This window comes from Myxine glutinosa, chromosome 6, assembly GCF_964187855.1.
Source record: "Myxine glutinosa chromosome 6, kmMyxGlut1.1, whole genome shotgun sequence".
Lineage (NCBI taxonomy): Eukaryota > Metazoa > Chordata > Myxini > Myxiniformes > Myxinidae > Myxine > Myxine glutinosa.
Genome location: NC_136266.1, coordinates 27,683,929 through 27,708,696, shown reverse-complemented (window position 1 = coordinate 27,708,696; position 24,768 = coordinate 27,683,929). Strand labels below are relative to the sequence as shown.

The 24,768-nt window shown below is 43.7% G+C and overlaps 1 protein-coding gene across 1 annotated transcript in view; it reads left to right on the top strand.

Annotated features, from left to right (window-relative positions):
- The first annotated feature begins 8,489 nt into the window (after positions 1 to 8,489).
- COLQ (collagen like tail subunit of asymmetric acetylcholinesterase) overlaps positions 8,490 to 24,768 on the top strand; it is a 166,522-nt gene continuing 150,243 nt past the window's right edge. Inside the window, exon 1 of the mRNA XM_068119776.2 lies at positions 8,490 to 8,510. The gene's annotated coding sequence lies outside the window, so the exon portion shown is untranslated. The remainder of the gene's footprint in view (positions 8,511 to 24,768) is intronic.

The window sequence follows — 24,768 nt, the reverse complement described above, 5'->3', positions numbered from 1 at the left end:
TCTCTCATCTCCCCTTCCTGTTCAGGCTGGAGTTCCCCAAGGCAGTGTGCTGGGCCCTGTGCTTTTTCTGGTCTTTATCAAAGATCTCTCCGACTCTCTGGAAAATCCTCTCTCCATCTCTTTGCTGATGACTCCACTCTCTGCCGCTCCAATTCCTCTTCCCTCAGATCGGCAGTCTGCAGCCTCCTCACTCTCTGAAGACCTGGACAAAATCACAGACTGGTCAAACAAGTGGAACATGTCTTTCAATCCTGACAAATCTCACACTAACTCTCCGAAATGTCTCTCCGAAAAGATCGACTGGACAACCCTCCCATCTACTTTCTCAACAATCCTCTCCAAGAAGTTCTGTCGCTCAAGCTTTTGGGTCTCACTATCTGCCATGATCTTTCTTGGGAAAACCACATTTCCAAGCTGGACTCCAAAGCCAGTCGCCGACTGGGCATCCTCCGTCGTGCGAAGTCCTTCCTAGGCACACCTGAGCTCGTCACCACATACAAGGCTTACATCCGCAGCTCAATGGAATACTGTTCTCCCCTACGGGCTGGTGCTGCTGCCTCACACCTGGCTCGGCTTCACGCTGTTGAATCCAAAGCTTTCAGAATCATTGGAATCTCCCACGATGAAGCTATCTCTGAGGGCCTTTCACTCACTCACTGCAGGCAGTTAGGTGGTCTTTCTGTCTTCTACCGACTCTTCTCCGGCCTTGCTCCCCCAGCTCTCTCTGTGCTCTTTCCCCCAAATATTCCTACAGGTCGCACAAGATCTGCCAGCCACCCTCTGATGGTTAAACTGCCGAAATCTCGGCTCTCTGCTCACCTTCACTCTTTCATTCCTCTTTTCTCCCGCCTCTGGAACAAACTCCCACACTCACTTCAATCACACTCCTCCCTCCAGGTCTTTAAAACAGCTGTTCACCACCATCTCTTATCTTCCCCCATCCAAAACCTTGATCTTTTCTACCCCCACTAATTCACCCCAGATCCACCTTGTTTGAAATTCCAACTTCTTTCCTGGAAGTCCTGGCAGTGTCCATATGTTTTATACCTCTCCCACCCCCCCCTTCCCATGCCTCCCCCCCAAAGCCCTCTCCCTCCCACAGTTCTCTCGATGTCTCCATGTCTCTCGGTCCCTGCCTCAAATGTTGTGTTTGTGTCCTTCCCCCTCTCTCCCCATCTTGTCTACCGCTCCCGATGTTATTTGTTTTATGTGTCTGTTTGTCTTTCTGTGTGATTAATGTTCGCTCTTTCACGAGCCTCGATCTTGTATACAACAACAACAACAACAACAACAACAAAAAACAAACAAAAAAAACAGCAGGTCACATATTACCATGGTCTTGGTCTTTGTGTAGGCTTTTAGACGTCGGAGGTTGTAGAGGTTTCCGTCAGCACGAGAACGGACGTGTACGCCAGGCTCCAGATCGTTCGAGGCACGCTCGATAGCTGCCGCTAGATAGACCCCAAACATGGTTGGCGCAAGCACACAGCCTTGTTTTACTCCCGTCGTAATGCTGAATACGTCCGTCTTATCCCCATCTACCGCCACTTTGCCTCTCATTTTGTCGTGAAAACTCCACAGCAACTTGATGAAGTGGTCTGAACATCCATGGCGAGCAAGCTATGGATGTCCAGACCACTTCATGTCCAGACCGGTGCCTCATGCACAGAACCTTCATTATTATAAGGGGAAATTATCAATGGAAGACAAGACCTGGCAAATAAACAATACTACAAAACCCTGAGTTAAGCGATCTCAATCTTTAGAGGATCAACTACTCATGACACTCATGAAGCTTCGGCTTAATCTTTGCGAGGAGGACCTTGCATTTCGCTTTGGATTAGGACAAAGCACCGTCTCCCAAGTTTTGTCCACTTGGATTGCACTGTTGGCAAAGGAACTGGCTGCCTTCATCCACTGGCCCAGCAAAGAAGGCACTATGAAGTACTACCCAGCATGTTTCCACAAGTATAAGGGTACTGTGAGATGCATAATCGACTGCACTGAAATCCAAATAGATAGACCTTCCCTGGCAGCATCAAATTCGCAAGTGTACAGCCAATATAAGTCAAGACCTACTCTCAAGTGCCTTGTTGGTATTACACCTAGCGGAACAATTTCATACATTTCCAAACCTACAGGAGGAAACACGTCGGGCAAATTTCACATTAGCCATCTTCCTTTCCGTAAACACAGCGTCGATCGTAGACAGACGCTTCCTCTTCTGGGTTCGTGTTTATGTTTGCCCCCTTTTCGATCCCATCATGATTTGCGGTGGAGCGCCCTCTGTTGATATTTACCGATTCACGATAAGGTCTATTGAAAAATAATTTATTTTATCACCATATGTCCCAGAAATGTCCCAAGAATAACATAAAAAGTCCTAGTGAATCCAAGTAGTGGAAGAGTGCCTAATTTGCATAAATCTAAGATGGCTGCCACTATTTTAGAAATTCACCAAATTTGCCGAATTATCTCTTCTAATTAATAATTTTCACCCCTCAGCCCAAATTGGGCTAAGGGGTATTGTCGTCACGGGCATCGTCCGGGCGTCCGTCAACTTTTGGTTTCCATCAATTTCAAGGAGAACGGCTTGTCCGATTATATCCATTTTTGCAGTGTGTGTTGGGGTTGAGTGGAGGAAGGGTTCTTTCGAAAATGGGCGCGCTGCGATTTTCAATATGGTCGCCACGGCAGCTATCCGGGCGTCAGTCAACTTTTGGTTTCCGTCAATTTCGAGCAGAACGGCTTTTGCAGTGTGTGTTGGGGTTGAGTCGAGGAAGGTTCATGGGTGTGCTGTGATTTTCAATATGGCCACCATGGCAGCCGTCTTGAAATTGGTTTCCACCATGCATGGGCTGAGGGGTTACGCCCGCTTTGCGGTGCTATTTATTCATTCTTGCTAGGCACTAGAACTTGTATTATCACATATAAATATCCTATAGAAAGAAGATGTAGTGTAAAATCAAATATTTATTCCAAAAAAATCAAAATGGATGCCAAAATATCTCTATTTTATCAATTTCTGGTTATAGATCTGTGAATTTTGTTATATATTTAAATTTTACATTATTCTGTTGTTTTTCACTTTTATGTTACATTATCCAATTTACTTTTCAGTACTGAAAGCAAATGACATCAAATCGATACACTTTTTCTTATCATAGACTAGAAAATAGCATAATACTGTTGAAACTAATATGCACAATATCTGTTCATTTTGATTGTTCATTGATTCGTATTATTTGTCAAATGTCTCGTCATCTTCAATGCTTGTCGCATTGGTACAGATGCCTCCACACTCCACACCTGGTTTAACAATCGAGCCCATGCTTCCTGCAGCTACACTGTCTGGTGCTGTATCCCATTTTGCAATCGCACCTAACCACATATAGGAGTTCTGCTGGGGCTGCGTCCTTATCTGTGAGGACTGGGAGGTACTTCCCATCATGCTCATACCAGGCCCAGTCCACTTGTTTTAGGTGATATTCACGTCCCATCCACTGTTGCACTTGTAGGTAAACACGCATGCTGTGAAATTTAGCAGGTGCTGATGTTGGGGGGAAAAATGCGAGGCTGAACGCAAGATGTGCTCGCGCCTACTTTCTGGTGAAAGAGTTGCAGTCTGAGGAAATCCAGATTGTCACCTGATTGACCATTGTACAGTGCGACGATTGCCAGTTCTCCTGCAACTATTACTTGTTTCTTACTGGTGTTGAGTTCCCTAAACACACGCGCCTGCTCCTGAAAAACTTGCTTGGTTGAGATCAGTTTAAGTGCAACACCCTTGCCCACTCCATATATGTGTGATGTTGTATCGCACCCAAGAATAGCGTGTACAAACAATAGGTTGTCACATATATGTTGTTCAAGTGCATTTTTTAAAACGTCCACGTTCCAGCATTTTGGTATTTTTGTCACACCTTGGCGGGGTTCTGGTTGAAAGTATATATTGTGTGTGCTGAGCTGATAGTGCAAGCAAAGTAGTATCAGAACGTCTGTGTCATCGGCAATGAGGACAGTTGGTAATCTTGTTCTTTCAGCAGCAGCAATAGCAGTCTGTGCGATAAGGAGATCAGCACCTGCCTTTGCATGTTCTGTATGACATCCATTACGTGCCAGTTGGTCACTCAGCAGGTTGATGAACGGTTGTTTATTGTCCTTGTTGCGAAGGAAATCGTCCTTTCGTCCTTTGAAAACCATAGACCTTGTTGGAGCAACTGTGAAGCTATCATGAGTGCCTGTTCTACGTTGGTGTGTTGTGTCCTTTGTACCTGGTCCATTTACATAACCATCGAACACTACTACTGGCCGGCCATAGTGTTTCACTACATAGCTGACGTATTGCTGACAGATCTCATCATATGTTGATCCTCGACTCCATGGGATACGATGAAGTAATGCTCCCCCATCTAATATCTCCTGAAGGTACAGGCATGTCTGCAGGCATCATCTTCCAGAGTGCGTCGGCCAAGGACTATTTATTTGCCAGGCAACAACCGGTGTGAATTTGTTCTCGAAGAGAGAGGGTGGATAGTTGCAGAGCTCATATTGAAACCACCTCTGCCATATTATCATTGCAAGCCACAGTAACAAGCCTTTGAAAGAGTAGCTGAAAGAGATATGGATCACTTCCTCTCTGCTTTTCACTGCACTGTTTGTACTAAGGATGACGACTTGTTCTTTTTTTTCTTTTTCTTGAACGAATGCTGTGCAACACTTTATCCAATCATATTTGTCAATATCTTGTTTCCATCTTCTCTGGCACTGTCAGCATTCACATTGGCATCAGTGGTGACACCAGTCACAATACTGGTCAGTGCTGGATTATCATTAAAAGGATTTCTGTCAGTCAGGTATGTGAGGAGATCCTGTGTGTCTGCCATATCCTTACCCTGTCTTGCGTCTGACATATCTTTATGTTGCTCACTCGTTGAGTAGCTCACTGAAGTCAACATCTGCATTGCCATGTTCACTTCTGAACAGGCAGTGGTCGACAGCAACCACACCAGACGCTGTCTCTCTGTCATTCCACGTCCACGTGTGAGTCCACCTGATGTTTTCATGCTCCGCATCAATATCTGTTCAATGACCAGGTCTGATGAGAGGCCTGCCCAATATCTCAGATCTTCTTACAACATGCAGTCCATTTTGAAAATGTTGAAACACTTCTGGGTGTGTTTGCTGTAGGGAATCAATGGTCTGCAAACATAGATAAATGGACTTGGTGTAATTATTGTGACCTGCAGCAGCTACAGTCATGTGAAAAAGTAAGTACACCCCATGTAAAGTTTTGACTTTTTCAACATATTTCAACATACAGCTATTTGATCTTCATTTCAAAAATATTGATAAAGGTGATATAATATAACAAATATCATGAAACATTTACATTTTGTAGTCCATTGTATAATTTAAATAAACATAAATGCAAATTTCGCATGTGGAAAAAGTAAGTACACCCCCACATTTATCACTACTTCAAATACCTAAAATTAGAATCAGGTGCAAATGATTAGAACATCGTTAGAGAGGATCTTGGAGGAACCTGTCTTATTTAAACCTCAGACATTTAGTTTGGTTTGCTCTTTGTTGTTGAAGTGTGCGGCGTCATGATGCCGAGATCAAAAGAGCTCTCTGATGCCTTCAGAAAGAAGGTTATGGATGCCTACGAGTCTGGGAAGGGATTTAAAAAGATCTCCAAACAATTTGAAATCAATCATTCGACTGTCCGGAAGATCATCTACAAGTGGAGAAGATTCCAAACAACTGCCAACTTGTTCAGGCCAGGCCGCCCCAGCAAGTTCAGCCCGAGAGCAGACCGCAAGATGCTGAAAGAAGTCTCGAATAACCCCAGAATGTCATCACGGGACCTACAGGTAGCTCTTGCCACTGTTGATGTCAAAGTGCACAAGTCTACCATTAGAAAGAGGCTGCACAAATTTGATCTACATCGGAGGTGTGCCAGGAGGAAACCTTTGCTGTCCAGAAAGAACATTAGGGCAAGACTAAAGTTTGCCAATGAACACCAAGGCAAAGACCAGCACTTCTGGAACAATGTGCTCTGGACAGACGAGTCAAAGGTAGAGCTATTTGGCCACAGTACCAGAAGACATGTCTGGCGAAAACCAAAGACAGCATTTGACCACAAGAACCTGATACCAACTGTAAAGCATGGTGGTGGAAATATTATGGTTTGGGGCAGCTTTGCTGCATCAGGACCTGGGCATATCACCATCATAGAATCCACGATGAATTCTTCATTGTACCAGAGGGTGCTTGAGGATAATGTGAGGCCATCTGTCGGAAAGTTGAAACTCAACCGAAGGTGGACCTTGCAACATGACAATGATCCTAAACATCTATCTATAATTCCAGTAATCTCTGTTTGTACGTTTGTACGTCTGTACGTCTGTACGTCTGTTTGTCTGTGACCGCTGTTTCTCGACAACCACGGGTCCGATATACTTTTAACTTGCCAGGTATATTGCTGGGGACCCGAGGATGTGCCTTTTCAAGGTTTCATATTAATCGGACAATTACTTACCGAGCTATGTCCAAAAAACGATTCAACCAATCAGAGAGCAGCGAACGATCGCGTGTGCCGAACGTGGAGGACACACTCTGCCTCGGATGGCACATTTGAGAGCGTATTCATTTATTTCACGTTTGCAAACTATGTTGGCGTTAAACTATGTTTTAAAACTAATAAAACCGAATTTGCGATTCATTCGCTTTCCTGCGCGTTTGTGCACGCGATGGCGATTTCTTTACCAAACTCCGGAAGCCGTTCGCTTTGGACCAAACCATTGCATGTAAATAGAGGGGGGGGATTGTCACCGTACTCGCAAGCCGTTCGCTTTGGACCAAACCATTTCATGTAAATAGAGGGGGGGGATATAATTTTAGATATAGATATAGTACGGGCAATGCCCTAGTACCAGTAAATCCACCAAGGAATGGCTGAAAAGAAAGAAATGGAGGGTTCTGGAATGGCCAAGTCAAAGCCCGGATCTAAATCCCATCGAGATGTTGTGGGGGGATTTGAAACGAGCTGTGCATGCAAGAAACCCCTCAATCATCACAGCTAAAATAATTCTGCACGGAGGAGTGGGCAAAAATTTCTCCCAGTCGCTGTCAGAGACTGGTAGACAGTTATAAGAAACGCCTACTTGAGGTTGTTTCTGCCAAAGAGGGAAATCCCACCTATTAGAGCCAAGGGTGTACTTACTTTTTCCACATGTGAAATTTGCATTTATGTTTATTTAAATTATACAATGGACTACAAAATGTAAATGTTTCATGATATTTGTTATATTATATCACCGTTATCAATATTGTTGAAACTAGGGCATGCCCGTACTATATCTATATCTAAAATTATATCCCCCCCCTCTATTTACATGAAATGGTTTGGTCCAAAGCGAACGGCTTGCGAGTACGGTGACAATCCCCCCCCTCTATTTACATGAAATGGTTTGGTCCATTCGCAAAGCCAAAGCGAACGGCAGTTACGAATCACAGTTACGATGAATCGCAAAGTAGTTTTAATTAGTTTTAAAACATAGTTTAACGCCAACATAGTTTGCCAACGTGAAATAAATGAATACGCTCTCAAATGTGCCGTCCGAGGCAGAGTCTGTTCGCCACGTTCGGCACACGTGATAGCTCGCTGCTCTCTGATTGGTTGAATCGTTTTTGGACATAGCTCGGTAACTACTTGTCCGATTAATTTCAAACCTTGAAAAGGCACATCCTCGGGTCCCCAGCAATATACCTGGCAAGTTTAAAGTATATCGGACCGGTAGTTGTCGAGAAACAGCGGTCACAGACATACAAACATACAAACATACAAACAAACATACACACAGAGATTAGTGGAATTATAGATAGATGAAGATCAAATAGCTGTATGTTGAAATATGTTGAAAAAGTCAAAACTTTACATGGGGTGTACTTACATTTTCACATGACTGTAGATATTGCAACATGCTCTGCATTGCCTTCAGATGGAGCTGCCAGTTACCAGTTCGTTGTGCTTTAATGAATGTTTGCGAAATGTTAACCATTTCCAAATATTGAAACCATAACTTGGCTGTGCATTGGTTCTGCATGCCATCTGTATGTGCCAGTAACTTCTGTTGTATGTCTAGCAGGGTTTGGGATTGTTGTAAACTCTCTGGAGTGATTGATCCAGTCGGCAATTCATCATAGTGTTCTGGCAGCAATCAGGACTTCTGGCCGTGGTATCATCGTTTTGCATGGTTTTGGCAGTCCTGTCTTCACATTGTGGTGATGTAACATTGTCGGTTTCATAGGAACTTTTTGTTGTTATAGTCGTTAATTCTTTATGTTCACCACCCATCTGATGTTTTGATTTGTGTGGTACTGCTATGTCAAAGGCGTGTGACATTAGTATGGCGTTTGGTGTGTCCGCGAAAGCAGGTGTCCGTGAATGGCCCTTGAAATGGCTTTGCCACTCGTCATAATACCACTCGTCAATATACAAGGTAAATGGTACACACCACATAGAAAGCGAATATTATTCTTTCTTTTCTGTCACACAGAGTTCTGTTCGAGTTTTATCTATCTATAATTCCAGTAATCTCTGTGTGTATGTTTGTATGTTTGTATGTTTGTATGTATGTATGTATGTATGTTTGTCTGTGACCGCTGTTTCTCGACAACTACCGGTCCGATATACTTGAAACTTGCCAGGTATATTGCTGGGGACCCGAGGATGTGCCTTTTCAAGGTTTCATATTAATCGGACAAGTAGTTACCGAGCTATGGCGATTTCTTTACCAAACTCCGCAAGCCGTTCGCTTTGGACCAAACCATTGCATGTAAATAGAGGGGGGGGATTGTCACCGTACTCGCAAGCCGTTCGCTTTGGACCAAACCATTTCATGTAAATAGAGGGGGGGGGATTGTCACCGTACTCGCAAGCCGTTCGCTTTGGACCAAACCATTTCATGTAAATAGAGGGGGGGGATTGTCACCGTACTCGCAGGCCGTTCGCTTTGGACCAAACCATTTCATGTAAATAGAGGGGGGGGATATAATTTTAGATATATATATAGTACGGGCATGCCCTAGTAGTAACAAATACAACAATAAATAAGAAGTCAGGAGACGACGATGGTTCACGAGCGAGCGGTATTCAATGACAAAGGACGGACTGTAACCGAAACAGGCCCGGACTGGGGGGTCGGGGGCCCATGTGGCAGGTGTCCGCCCCCGACATGCGGTGTACATGCCTATTTACGAAGGGCCCCAATGCGCTGCATGCGCAGGCCTTTAAGAGCCAGCTGTACGTAATTGTGTGTGGTGCTGGCCTTTAAATTATCTACACACAATATTATGCTATAGAATAACTTTAATTTAATAATCGCTCTGTTCGCAACTTCAGACTTCAGTTTAACTTCTATAAATTTTAAATTGCATCGCATTGGCATTATTGACCTTTTTTGTTTACCTATTTCTTCCAACTCTCGGACTCTATTCTCTAGTTGTAAGGGGAGGATCCCCAGAAGAATAAACTCTATTGCTCAACCTATATTCTATATACCCGGATGAACACATCAGAATCACCATATATGCCTGTATAAGGCATAATGTGGTGAAGCATCACCAACCGAGGGTTGGTTATGCTTGATCATCATATGTGTCGATCCATAGTGGGTATATAGTGTATAATAATGTATGTAGTATAATATGTATATTTTTGATCTAATTTGTCTCAAATATATTGAGGTCAAAATGAAGTATGCGGGATTCATCACACCATCAATGTTTTAGGTGGGGCTATATAGCGACCTATCATGGTCAATTTGGCCCTTCTGGACACTTCCATACGTTTTATTTCTCGTGTAAACTTTTGTGATGGTATTTTGTCGAAATAAAATCTGGAAATCTGTTTCATGCAATTATTTTCAGTGCACAAGTTTCCTGGTTTAAACTTAGCTAGAATCTAGAAACAATTATTAGCCTTGATATCAATCTATATCAAGAAGTCCAGTTGCATTCTTAGAGAATCGTAGGCTGATGGCACAATGATCAGAATACAAATTCTTATACGCATCAGTGGTATAATGATGGGGAAATTGTGCTCGAATTAGAATATGGTCTAGTGAGCTGTCATGTCACGTGTAGGTATCTAAAACAGATTTCATGTAAATGTCCTGACAATCTTTCAAGTTGATGAGTACCGCTTGAGGTAGATGAATCTATATTGAAGTCGCCCATTAGAATATCGTCATTGTTCATTTGACTTCGAATAAAGTTCAGACCTCTCGTTACATGCGATAGGTGAACGTCGACGAATGTTAGTGGTAGGTCTTCAATTTGACCGGGTCATCTGAGTCAGGTTTTCTCGATCAATATAGGGGTTCACATTGCATATTAGCGGGTTCGTTTCTGTCGTTAGTGAATAGGATAAGACCCATACTGTGTGGTTCGAAATCAAGGCGAGTGATTGTTGTGAAACCATCAAGTGTTACTGAATCTGGGTCAACACTGTCAGACAGTTTTGATTCGGCGATACAAATCACATCAGCAGTCAGAAGATTATTGTCACATTTCAAATCGGCTAGATGTTCAGCATGAAGTAACCCATTGATATTTAAGTACACTACACTATCTTAATGTCTTCATGTTCTTCGCAGTCAACATTATACGTAAAAACATGTTCGGGAAGACATTTCTTACAGAATTTGTGCGTGTTGGTGGGTTTCGATAACCAGAGCAGCTCCCTCTCAACAGGTTTTGATAGCGTGATCAGGGATGTCTGGAATGCTTTCAGATAAAGGTTAGCCAGTTTCTTGGCATGCGTAACAGCTACATAGAAACAACATGGTTGTACCTTGATAGGTTTACCCATTGCATCGGTGAAGTCAACGATCACTTCCTTCTGGGTCATCCCTTGACTTTTGTGACAAGTGATAGCATATGCAACTATTAGAGGGAACTGTCGACGTGTTACATTGATGTTATTACTTTTGTCGAACGCAAATGTCGCATTCTTTCTTACAATTGGCACAGTACCTTTGACGCCTTTGTAACCGTATTTTTTACGTCCCTGAGCTGCTAAGTTAGCCCCAACATTGTCCCGATATTTGACTCAAAATATTTCTTCCTTCTCCTTTTTATGAGAATATATAGAAGTATAGGAACCACACTCAACTACATAACCTCTTGCACCGTTAGTGAGCCCCTCTGGTTTATTCACATTCACAGTAAGCATTACAGGACAATTAACCTTCACTTGAAGTTGATAGGGCAAATTCCCAGTCTTCGTATAGTTACCGTGCAATTTCTCCGCAGGAATCTTACTGACGTCTTTTTCTGGGTGTGCCGCAATGAATATTTCTGAAGGACCTTTGAGCAATTTTAGTTTCTCAGCATTTATTTGTTGACGTTTCTCATTGCTATATACAATTATTATAGCTAAATCACTGTTTTTTTTACACCTCATTGTTGTTTTCGTTGGGACATGGTATAACTCGTTCCTTCAAATGGGAAACATCCAAGTCAGACATCGTGTTCGTACCAATTTAATCACATAGAACTGAGAAATTCGGATCTTCTAAAGAACGCATCTTTTCTGTCAGTTCATATTGTTTGAAATATATCTTCCAGTTGTGTGGTGTAGTGAAATTAGCTTTTCCCTTCTCTACATATCTCTCATGAATGGCAGAATCCAGTACAGGAGGTAGTTGCAGGAAGTCTCCACAACAAATCACCGGTAAGCCACCAAGTGGTTTGTCCTTTTTGAATAGTTGCTGGCATCTTTTATGGATTTTGTGAAACTTCTTCGCACCCACCATCGATATTTCATCAATGAAGAGACACCTTACTTGATCATATTTATACGAGCATGTTGCTAACGACGAATATTCTTGAAAATTCTCAGTATTATTGCGATGCCATAATTCCAAACCGGCTTCTATGGTTTGACCATCAATGATACGAGCAGTGGTAGTGGTGGGAGCCAATCAATACGAGAACTGAAGATTTGCGAAAAGATCATCACCAGATTTCATGAGAAGAAATTTTACTACCTCGATTAGTGTTTTCAGTAGGAAACTTTTTCCTGTACCAGCTCTCCCAGCTATGGAAAGATGAAATTGTTCATCCGATGTGAGGCGTTCGATGACATCATCAGTAATGCGTCTCTGTTCAGGGTTTAATTTTCGGATCATCCCACACACACACGTTGTCTATCTGCAACATTTATTTCTTTGTTGCCAGATATTTTCTTTCTGAATAGTTGTAAGAAATGATTTAGATCTTCTTTAGACGTAGTCTCATCTTTTGGTGATGGCAAATCTGATGGATCATTCTCGTTATCTGAACTATCATCTTCGGTGTCCTCGTTTTCAAATTCATCCATGCGTTTCTGGATGTGTTCTAGGATATCTCTATTCTTCTCAAACTGATTGCGGATACTGTCAATGTAGACTTCTTTGTCCTTGAATAAGTCCTCGATGGATTTATTTGGATGTGCATGAATCTCTAGGGTTTCATTCTGAAATTGGGTAAACAATAATGGTAAACATCTCATCCTTTCAGTCTCTCTATATCGATCAATATGGTATCGAATGACACATTGCCGACGCCGTTTACGTATACGTCCGAGTTTTTTTTATCTTTCAACCACATAGTTTGGCCGGTATGACCGGATTGTTTGTCGTCTGGTATAGTTTCAGCTCTTCCCCGTCTTTATCGGATTTCGATCCATGGACCTGATCATAATCCCGAGCGAATTCTGCCAATGACAGTTTGCTCAAACAGTCCGGACGGTTTACATAGTAATCGTAAATACTATTGAAGAAGGGATTATCATCATCGTCCATGGCAGCAATGTTGGGCTTCAGTAGACCATCACGATTTTTAGGTTCATTCACATTGATGAACTTGTTTGTGCGTGCACTGAAGCACATTGGTAGCCCAAGCATGCTATATAAACTTTCAGGTCTTGAGAATTCTCTACCATTGTCCAGTGCTCGTCCAAAAGCCTTTAATTTTTCATCGGGGGCCATGCCATACTTTTTCGCTTCAAGAGTCGGCTGAGACCGCTTTCACCTTTTGTAAGATAGCCAAGTATGTAAGCCACACATGCATACTCATCTAGGATGAAGGGCATGTCCATGTTAGCGCGTTGAATACCGAGAAGACGTGGATGATAATTATTATTGGTGAATATATCCTTGCAATCGCGCTTGAGAAATACTTCAGAGCCACTACCCTTGGTTCCCACAGATTTACTAATAGCACGGGTATATTCATTAGGTATACTGCTTCTAGAAGTATACTCCTTCTGCCTCAGGCCTACTGCTTCTAGAAATTGATTGAATGACAGTGCGAATAGTGCCTTTCGTTCCTCGGTATCTTCACCTCGTTTCTCAACATAACATTGTCGAAGGAGGAACTTTTTCACTTTCTGGCAATCAGCTTTCATCTTTTGGAACTCTTTGCCAATCTTCTCAACGGGAGCTCGTAAAATCATAGTTCTTCTCATTGGGAATTTCGGAAATTTGAATCGGCAAGCTTCGACAACAATTTTAGGATCAGCTAGAACACTATCTTGTTTTCCATGTCCTTGATGTGGCTTTATTATGATGGAGGATTTATTTTTGCCCTTTTTACATGTGAAGGTATGATCATGTGTCTGGTAAAAAGATACCTTTTCGTGAAGAGTTTCGGATGGATCTGGCAATTGACCACTAACTAATAAGCGAATCAATGAATTCACAGCATTTCTCATTCGATTCTTTTGTTCCATCGAATCGCGGAGCTTTGTTGCCGTTCTCATCTTCCAACCACAACAAGAAATGTACATGAGGGGCTCCTCTTTGTTGGAACTCTATTCGATAGAAGTAATCGGCGACCTTGTATTTGTCGAAGAAACCAGGCTTTTGCATCGTGCCATAAATTGCCCTGATACGATTACTGAAATGCGTGAGTGTCGACCATGTTTCGTGAAATCAACTTCCTTATCTCGGATTTGTTCATGTTCATTTCTTTGATTTCATCGTTGGTAATGTCTCGATGTAGCTCTTTCCTCAACAACATTTTGATTAGTCCTGGCCAATGCATCTCGGCAGCACTTAATGTGAGTAATATATTCAGTGCTTCAAGCTGTTTGATCATTGCCATAACTTTATTTTTAGCTTATTGGAAGTAAGGACTTGTTCCACGTATGGCTTTAAAGGCCTGGTAGCCGACATTTTGTCGTTCAATTTCATATTTATCAGCATCTTTCAGAAACTTGACGTCGTATTTCGGACGGTTAACCTTGGACTTACGAAAACGTTGTCATTGACCGTTTAATTTCGAGAGTTTCTTTCACGGCGCATAGGAAAAACACATAGGTTGTATCTTCACGGAAACGAGGGTCGAGACCTTCAATCCTCTGCTTGACATAGTTTGCGAAACCTACGTTTTGTGGCTGATACGTAGGCAAATATCCACCAGTACCGGTAGGGAATAGATGAGGGAACGCTTTTTCCTCTCGGTATTGTGCAGTTTCCCAATATACAAATTTTCCAGCTGCACCCGGTGCTGTTGTGACTTTTTCTTGCCCACCAGTTTTCGATTTTTTTTAGTTACTGCATGCTTTTCCTGCTCTATGATGCATCAGCAATAACCTCACTGATCAAATTGGGATTTTTGGCTTGTCAATGGATCTATAACTGTATCATTGCTAATTTCGTTCAGATAATGAGGAAGGTCATAATCATCATCAAGTTCATCACCATCTTTATTATTCGTATTCTTACTGTCTAGTGTTACGTGGTCCCCTCGGTGAATACCTGGTCTCGGTGACCCCCGGACCGCGAGAGGACCTTCGCCAGAAAGTGTATTATATATGCGCTTTCGCCACGCAATCCATAGGAATTCCACCCAAGAGAAAACTGCTGTTCAAGGATATATTTCAATGGTAATGATACCAGACAATTTCAATGATACAACCACGGAGATTTTCCCCGAGCAATCCACCATCAACAATTCACAATCCCCAATCAATCCCCTAGACGAGTAAGATGGCCATCTTATATATGTGTGTCCCCTTTGGTACTCACGACCCCCTTTGGTCCCTGTCCCTCACAATGTCTCTGGGCCCCTCCTGACCAAGATGATGGTCGGCTTCGCCGCACTCGGGCGGTTGAGCGAACCCCGGGTGGACGTGTTTCCACCGGGCAGGTATCGTACCAGGCACCACGGCTGCAGCCCCTCGTGGCCACGCGAAGCGGGTACGGTAAAGCAAGCAAAAAGCCCCACGCCGCTTGCCACACGTGTTAGGCCCCAACGTGCGACCCGTACGCGTCTTTTTAGACGGGGTCGCGAACGGTGCCAGACGCTGGGTCGGTGCACGGCCACACGACAGTTTGACGTCCACCGGGCAGGTATCCGTCCCGGTAACTCCTCTCGCCAGACGGCTCGGGAACGCCGCTTTTCCACACGGCTCAATCAATCCCACCTTTCGTCGGAGCGGGGCGAGGAAGAAGAATACTCGTCGCTTTTCTTCCTCGTGTCTTTTCCTCTTCCGTTTCCGGCCTCTTTTCAGAAGGGCTCCTGACCCTCCAACCACAACAACCCTGAATCTACTACACATGGATAAGCAAAGACCTGGATGGTAATTCACATACATTCACATAAATATGTAACACTCCCCCCCTTCAAGAAAGAAAGTTTGACCCCAGCGAAAACTTTCTTTGCCGGCCAACTTGGATAAACAAACCAGATAACTCAACCCCCCCCCCCACATTATCAGTTCCCCCCGGGCACCGTTATCACTTAATATTAAAGCAACAAAATTTCACCAAACCCCCAGAGATTTTCAAAGGTAATTCACTCTGGACAAAGCACCAGCAACGACATTGTCCCTGCCCTTTACATATTCAATTTCCCGTTGGACTCCTGCCAAGCCAAACTCCATCTCATGACCCTCTGACTTCGACTGTCAGTTTCTTGTGAATGAAGGTTAAGGGGTTGATCCAAGATCCAAAGTTAAGCAACTCGATAGCACTTTTTCCGGGCGGCCAAGCCGAGTATTCACTACCTGGATGCCTTTAGGAACGTGGAGTTCACGGTTAGTCCGTGCAGGAAAGTTCTCTACATGGACGCCTTGAGGAACGTGGAGTTCACGGTTAGTCCGTGCATGAAAGTTCACTACATGGACGCCTTTAGGAACGTGGCGTTCACGGTTAATCCGTGTAGGAATCTTGGCTCGGCGGCTCCGCCGCATTCAGTGCTTCTACTTTTCCGAACTTCCCTAATGATTATGGTGGGACCGCTTGTCACTGTAGTCCCATGAATAGCGGTCTCCTTCTCGGCCACTACTTTGACAATCCTTCCTTCGGGAGCTGCCGTAACTCAGGGAGCCTCCATAATAATATTGATTGCGGCCACCACCAAAACTACCGCCCAGTTGTCCTCTCCTGTAGACCTCTCGACGCCTACGAAATGCCTTCCCTACTGTTATGGTCCGACCCTCCAAATCCTTGCCATTCCAATTCTTCTCTGCCTCTCTGGCGTCTTGTGCTTGCAAACGTGACAAAGCCGAACCCTCTTGACTGTTGCGTTTCCCTGTCTCTTACCAACCGCACTTCCACCAGCGGCCCATATCTGTTGAAGACAGAGGTCAGAACTTCTTCCTCTGTTTTGAAGTTCAGTCCCCCTACAAATAACTTGGTACTTTTGTCGCCATCCCGAGCTGGTGTGGTGTTATATTCCCTGCTGGGCTCTTTACCAACCCTCAGGTTACCATAAACTTGACCCCCGGCCAAATCATTCCCGATAACCACAGATACACCCTTTACAGGAAGTGTGGCTTGTAAACCGACGGTGACCGGTCCTGACACCAAATCGGACTCCAAATGGATGACATGAAGTGGAGCACTAACACCGCCGCCGATCCCCTGTAAACGAACACTATCCCCCGTTGCTGTCTCCTCGGACCATGGCAAAATGCCTTCAAGCATTAAAGATTGATGTGCTCCTGTGTCCCTCAATATCCTAACTGGTCTCCGGTTAGTCGAGGCTCCATCCAGTGACACAAACCCCTCTGAAATAAATGGTTGGTAACCCTTTTGATGGCGATTTCTCACAATGGCCATTGCATTTGGAGTCGTACTAGTCGGACTCCGCTCTGGGTCTTCCCTTTTCATGAAGTAACAACTGGACATCAAGTGTCCAGGTTTCTTGCAAAAAGCGCAAGTAGGCCCGGAGGAAAAACTCGTGGTCTGCCTCGGGCCCCCTGAAAAATAAGTTTGTCTTGGGCCCGCAGCCCTCTGATTTCGAACAGGTGGGGTATCCGCGTTGTCCCCATAATCCTCTCGAGGCCGCCGCCATGTATTGTCGTTCTCCGCACCTGCTGTTCCCCACCTCCCCTGCGGAGATCTAGGCGAGGAGTTAGGTTCGTGGACCCCTATCCGGTGGGTTAAGGCATAATCATCTGCCAGGGTGGCTGCCTCCCACAACTTCGGTACTTTCTTTTCCTGTAGGTACACTTTGATGTCCTCGTGGACACACTGCTGGAATTCCTCCACCAGGATCAAGTCACGCAATGTTTCGAAGTCTTTCCCGACTCCTTTTGACTCACACCACCGATCAAACATGTTTTCTTTCACTCTGGCAAACTCCACATGGGTCTCACTCTCCCTCTTCCTGGCATTCCTGAATTTTTGCCTGTAAGCTTCCGGAACCAACTCATAGGCTTTGAGGATGTGCTTCTTCAGTACTTCATAATCTGCACATTGGTCCATTGGTAGCGCCGAATAAATCTCTTGAGCTTTTCCCACCAGCACACTTTGCACGAGTATGGTCCAGGCCTCCTCCGGCCAGTTTAATTGTCGAGCCACTTTCTCAAAGTGTGGAAAAAATTTCGCGACTTCCTTTTCACTGAACGGTGGAACCAGCCTCACATGTCTGCCCACATCCCAGGTTTTCTGGTTAGGTGTCGACCCCGTCAGCAAGGGTGGTACCTCTCCCCGTTCTCTCATTAACTCCAGCTCCTTGAATTTAATTTCCTGCCGAAGCTCCATGTCACGTTCCTTTAATTCCCTTTCTGCTTTTCTCTCCTCTGCTTCGAGTTCCCTTGCAGCTCTCCTCTCCTCTGCTTGTTTCTCTTCTCTCCTCTCTTCTGCTTTCCTTTCTTCTTCTGCTCTTTCCTTTTCTGCTTTCCTTTCTTCTTCTGCTAACCTTTCCTGGAGTTCCCGTTCCACTCTCCTTTCCTCTGCTTGTTTCTCTTCTCTCCTCTCTTCTGCTTTCCTTTCTTCTTCTGCTCTTTCCTTTTCTGCTTTCCTTTCTTCTTCTTTTAACCTTTCCTGGAGTTCTCGTTCCACTCTCCTTTCCTCTGCTTGTTTCTCTTCTCTCCTCTCTTCTGCTTTCCTTTCCTCTTCTTTTATCCGTTCCTGGCTCCGTAATTGCAACTCCAGTTTCCGGAGCTCAACGTCTTCTGGTTCTTCGGGTAGCCACTCCCAGGCTAACTCATCCCATGTTCCTAATCCCACCATAGACTGTATCACCGTGGTCTGCAACTCTGCCTTCCTCAAATTAGTTCGGACCTCCAAGTTAAAATGTTTGGCCAATTTCAAGAGGTCCGACTTTAGTAACGCTCGGAACTGTGCCTCACTCGGGGTTACCACAAAGTTCTGTGCCACAAACGCCATGGTGACTATCGTTAACACCTGTTAACCTTCACCCAAGACTTTACCCCAATTTCTCAAAAAATTTACCAATTAATAATTAATTAATAAATTTTAATTAAAAAAACTATTATTTTATTATGTTATACAATTTTAAATCCCGGACGTAGACCCAATTGCGAAGCCGCAAATCGTAATTTGGACGAGCCCCCAATTCTGTTACGTGGTCCCCTCGGTGAATACCTGGTCTCGGTGACCCCCGGACCGCGAGAGGACCTTCGCCAGAAAGTGTATTATATATGCGCTTTCGCCACGCAATCCATAGGAATTCCACCCAAGAGAAAACTGCTGTTCAAGGATATATTTCAATGGTAATGATACCAGACAATTTCAATGATACAACCACGGAGATTTTCCCCGAGCAATCCACCATCAACAATTCACAATCCCCAATCAATCCCCTAGACGAGTAAGATGGCCATCTTATATATGTGTGTCCCCTTTGGTACTCACGACCCCCTTTGGTCCCTGTCCCTCACAATGTCTCTGGGCCCCTCCTGACCAAGATGATGGTCGGCTTCGCCGCACTCGGGCGGTTGAGCGAACCCCGGGTGGACGTGTTTCCACCGGGCAGGTATCGTACCAGGCACCACGGCTGCAGCCCCTCGTGGCCACGCGAAGCGGGTACGGTAAAGCAAGCAAAAAGCCCCACGCCGCTTGCCACGCGTGTTAGGCCCCAACGTGCGACCCGTACGCGTCTTTTTAGACGGGGTCGCGAACGGTGCCAGACGCTGGGTCGGTGCACGGCCACACGACAGTTTGACGTCCACCGGGCAGGTATCCGTCCCGGTAACTCCTCTCGCCAGACGGCTCGGGAACGCCGCTTTTCCACACGGCTCAATCAATCCCACCTTTCGTCGGAGCGGGGCGAGGAAGAAGAATACTCGTCGCTTTTCTTCCTCGTGTCTTTTCCTCTTCCGTTTCCGGCCTCTTTTCAGAAGGGCTCCTGACCCTCCAACCACAACAACCCTTAATCTACTACACATGGATAAGCAAAGACCTGGATGGTAATTCACATACATTCACATAAATATGTAACACTAGCACTAGCTCATCATTTGGATTGGATTCACCCGGACAGGAAATATCAGGAAGTTCATCAACTGCATCATCAGAATCCACATCATCATCATCATCATCATCATTCTTGCATAGTAAGTCTTCATGCCTTATTTCATTCAGGACCTTTTCATTATCATCCACAACGGAAGGATTTTTAGGGCCATTTACTGATTGTTTATCCAATGAATCACTATCTAGTGGCGAGGTATCTTGCTTATTTTCTTCATCGGTAGTTTCAACGTCGGATTCAGTGTCATCTTCAGATACATCTTGTTCGTTTGTCTCATCGACTTCACGTTCTGATTGTTCGTCCTTCCAATCGGCCTGTTGTTCAACGTGTTCTAGTGACTGATACGAATTTGTCGAAAGATTCATGGTTGAAGTCGATGTTTCCATATAAATGATTATGATCCTTCAAATATTGGAAGTATGCAAGCACCTTCTCTTTATCTATGACCTCTTCAATGTAGGCTCCGGGGTATTCTGGATTACGTTTCAACGCACATGGAATGAATTTTTGGTCAATCGGAATGAACGTTTCCATTGGTTTCTCGACTTCGGCTTCAACATTTAGCAAAGGGCCCAGTATCTTCAATTCATTCGAACGAGGTATATGTACAGTTCGAGTGAACGGCAAAACACGTTTGAATGTGTGAGCCTCTAATCTATTCAGTCGTGCGTGCTTGTCGACGAAGTCTTGAGGAATTCTTGGAACCAAAAAATTCAACTTCTTTTCGTTGCAGCTAGGTGTTCTACCTTTCTTGATTGCCTGTTTACAGGTTTTACAGATATAATAATGTCCATCGAATGACTTGGTGATTGGTTGATTTGATTCGGGATCATCATTTACAATAAGCATTTCCATTTGATCCTGCGTGAATGTTGGCCTGTTGTCGTTGAAATTTATTTTATCTACGGCAGCTCGATTTTTATAACGAAGGTCACTGACACAAATATAGACGTTATGAGTGAGGTCAATCACTTTTTCATTCAATGTATCGACTGTAGCAAAAATGCGTTTCCATGATTGCTTGAGCCGCATACTCTCCAGACATTTCGTTTTCTGTTCATCTGTTTCTTTTAGCCGCAATTTGACCATACGTCTTGAGTTCTTAGCATGGCGCAAATTTTTCCGTTCTTCTGATTCACGCATCCGTGACTTTGCGCTACACATCTTGTCCTTAGCACGACGTGACTGCTTCTGCTCTTTTGATTCATCGAGTCGAGTTTTCGCTGTATGTTTCGCATTCTTAGACTGACGTGACTTTTTTTTTACCTCATCTGATTCATCGAGTCGTGTTTTCGCCGTATGTTTCGCATTCTTAGACTGACGTGACTTTCTTTTTACCTCATCTGATTCATCGAGTCGAGTTTTCGCCGTATGTTTCGCATTCTTAGACTGACATGACTTTTTTTTACCTCATCTGATTCATCGAGTCGTGTTTTCGCCGTATGTTTTGCATCCTTGGACTGACGTGACTTTTTTTTAACCTCATTGGATTCATTTAATCGGGAATCTGCCTTGTGCTTTCTATCATCAGAACAGCGAGTGTGCTTTACGCAATTTTCTTCCGTTATACGTTCGAGTTCTTTCCTATAGTGACCTTCTTCCTTGCGTAACCGCTCATTCTTTCTGGGTGTACCTTTCTTTGTGGGGGTTTTCGTCTTTTGATAACTTGTCTGCTGGGTTCTGAACATATGCTGTACCACATCGAAGTGATTTGAATTAGTGTTCAAGTATAATGATCTACCACTGAGATTTGTGTATTTTAGAGCATTAGCAGAATGTCGGTGCCATGCCCATTCACCACCGGGAGGACGCTCATAAATGTATATATCTGTCTCAAGTAACGAAGCAGCAGCTAAAACATCGTAATCTCTTGCCCAAGTTCCTGATCTTGACAATTTCTGTATATGACTAAAGAATGTTTCATCATCATCGAGGTGCTCGGCTATTTGTTTGGCCATTGTTCTTTCATAATCGGCAACATGCTGACGAAGTTGTACATGACCATCCTCAGAACCGATGATAGAGGAGCTCAGTGAACGGAAAAAGCAATTCCCATCTCCACGTATGTTTTTTATGGTAGAAAAACACAGTTAATGGCAAACCTAAACCTTCATACTCGACGTCATTCTTCACGGTCAGACCAAGTCGCCTAGAAATATTGTGTTGCCAAACGCTATCAGGTGGATTAAAGAAATAAGGACTCGGGCCCTGGCTTCCGACACGTATACTGGTACGTTTGGACATCGGTGATGAAGTGCTTGGGGAGTCGTGTGCTGACAGTTGTTCGGATTGATGAGATATTCTTGGTATTTTGTATTTGGCATTAGTATTTGGCTAATTACATGTACCATTTTATGTGGAGGTGTTGTGTTTTCATGTGGTCATGAGGTTGGAGATTATGGATGAGTGATGATTACTGTGATTATGAAAAGTATTGGTTAAATGTGAATATGGGATTTCACATAACCGCAGGCCATGGCAGCAACTGTTGGAAACATCATTTTGGTGACACCTTTGATTGGAAAAGTGTTGAGAATTGAATGGCAGCGGGGGAGGAAATGTGTTTTGGGGATTTTGTGGGTGGGGAAGGTGTTACTGTCCGTAGGTACAGATCAAGCTCTGGGACCGGGGTTCTTTACCTTTTTTGAGTCATGGACCCCTTTGAGAATCTGGTGAAAGCTACGGACCCCTCCCCAGAAAAATGCACATAAGCACATCAACACAAAATTTTGCATACAATGAATACATTTTATTGCATAGGAAAATTATTTCCTTCACATACCATCATAATCAGAATTTAAAAAAAACAATCTTTACAAAGAATATATCTCACTTTTTTCATGCAAAAATCAATGACCATTCCCTGAATAAAATGAAATATATCCAAATTGTGCAAATTAAACAAAAAATAAACTTCAATTCTGCTCAAAAGTACATTTCAGTGAAAAGGTTGTTGTTTGGCTTCAATAAGAAGATGAAATTGGGGAGTGGTCTTTGACAAGGCAACACGCATGTCATGTTTGACATCCAATCGATTTCTACTTTTCGTTTTGATGGTAACAAGTGCTGAAAATCCTGACTCGCAAAGATATGTGGTTGCAAACGGAATCGGAACTCACACAGCTCTATTTGCCAGATGAGGGTAGGGCGTAGGCTTGTGTCAAGGAACACCAAAATTCTCCAAGACTCTTCGAGTTGAACTCATGTCGTATCATTTCCTTTGTCCTCAGGTCAATGAGGTCATCTTTGGCAAGGTCTGCATCATTAATACAGTTTTTATCAGCAAGGAAAGGATTACGAATCCACGTTTCAACTTTAAGGTCATCTGAGCAGAAGTAACCTTCGAAAGAGTTCTGCAGTGTTTCCAGGTGTCTGCACATTTCTGCCTGCAGAGAAATTGACAGGGCTTTGTCTCTCTCGACCCCATCCTGTAGAAGCACTTCCTCCAGCATTTGAAAGTTTTCATAGTTGTCTGCCTCCAATCTCCTCTTCCACAGTGGAAGCTTGGCTAAAAGAGCTTGTAGGTTTTCAGCAGCATCCATAATGGTGACTGCAGGGCCGTGAATCTAAAGACTTACCACATTCATATGGCCAAAAATATCCACCAAATAAGCCAAGCCGTGAATGAACTCCTCCCTGTCAAACTGTTCCGAGAGTGGACTTTCCTTTTCTCTCAAAAAAAGTGAAACTTCTGCCCTAAGTTCCATCGAGCACTTCAAGATTTGTCCTCTGGAAAGCCAGCGAACTTCTGTGTGGTAGAGAACTTCATATTCTGATCCCATTTTGTGACAAAACCTCTTGAAAACGCGATGATTCAGAGCCCTGACTCTGATGAAGTTGACGACTTTCACGGCATAGACAGTAGACAAGACTTCTTTCAGGATTGTTGGCAGAGTCTTTGATGCCAGTGCATGCCGATGTAGAAAACAGTGTCACGATGACGTGAGGAGCTTCTTTCCTCACCAGAGCAGTAAAACCAGATGTGTTGCCAAGCATCGCAGGTGCTCCATCTGTGCACAGAGTACCCAAATTTTTCTTCCAGTCAAAGTTTTGCTTGGCAAATAAATTTTTCAACATTTCTAAGATGTCAATGGCCTTTGTAGTTTCCAAAAGGGGCTCACAAAATAGGAATTCTTCTTTGATGGCATCAGCACACACATAATGGACGAAAACAAGCAGCTGGCTACACTGAGAGATGTCAGTACTTTCATCCAGTTGCATACTGCAGGGAAATGGCGTAGCTGCCAATTCCTCCATGACCTGCTTCAAAATATTACAAGAAATATCAAATATTCTGGAATGTATCACATCATTTGACAAAGGCACTGCTTCAATTTTCTTCCTCGTCTCCAATCCACAAACCAGCTCGACCATGCCCAGGGCACATGGCTTTACTAAAGTCTCTCCAATTGTGTGTGGCTTCTTTTGTTTGGCAATGTGATAAGCAACCTTGTAGGATGCTTCAAGACGAGGCTTTTGTGTTGGGGCATATCCAAGTTTTGGCAAAGTTCCAACCTTTCCAAATCGAGCCTTCTTTGCACGAAAAATATCCACACTGTCAGATGTATTTTCAGGATGGACAAACGTTAGGTGCTCCTTCAGCTTTGTTGGCTTCATGCTTCCATTGGCAAGAACCTTGCCACACAAGAAACACTGTGGCTTTTGTGTCCCATCGCGTTCAGTGATGTAAGTAAAACCAAAGGATACGTAGGCTTCATCGTACTTCCTTTTCTTTGACATTTACAACTTAAGCTAGGTCTGCCAGGAAAAATAATAATAATAATAATAATAAATAAAATACTGTGATGTCATTTATATGGAAAACAGTAACCAGTGAACAAAAATGAAATCAATAAGTTTAGGCCAGCTGTGTGTTCGAAACATAATTGAGGCATGCTTTTCATTAAATCTCGGATCTGCTGCATCAACTGCTGGTCACACACAAAACAACAAAAACACATTTTTCATGACTGGGTCAAAAGG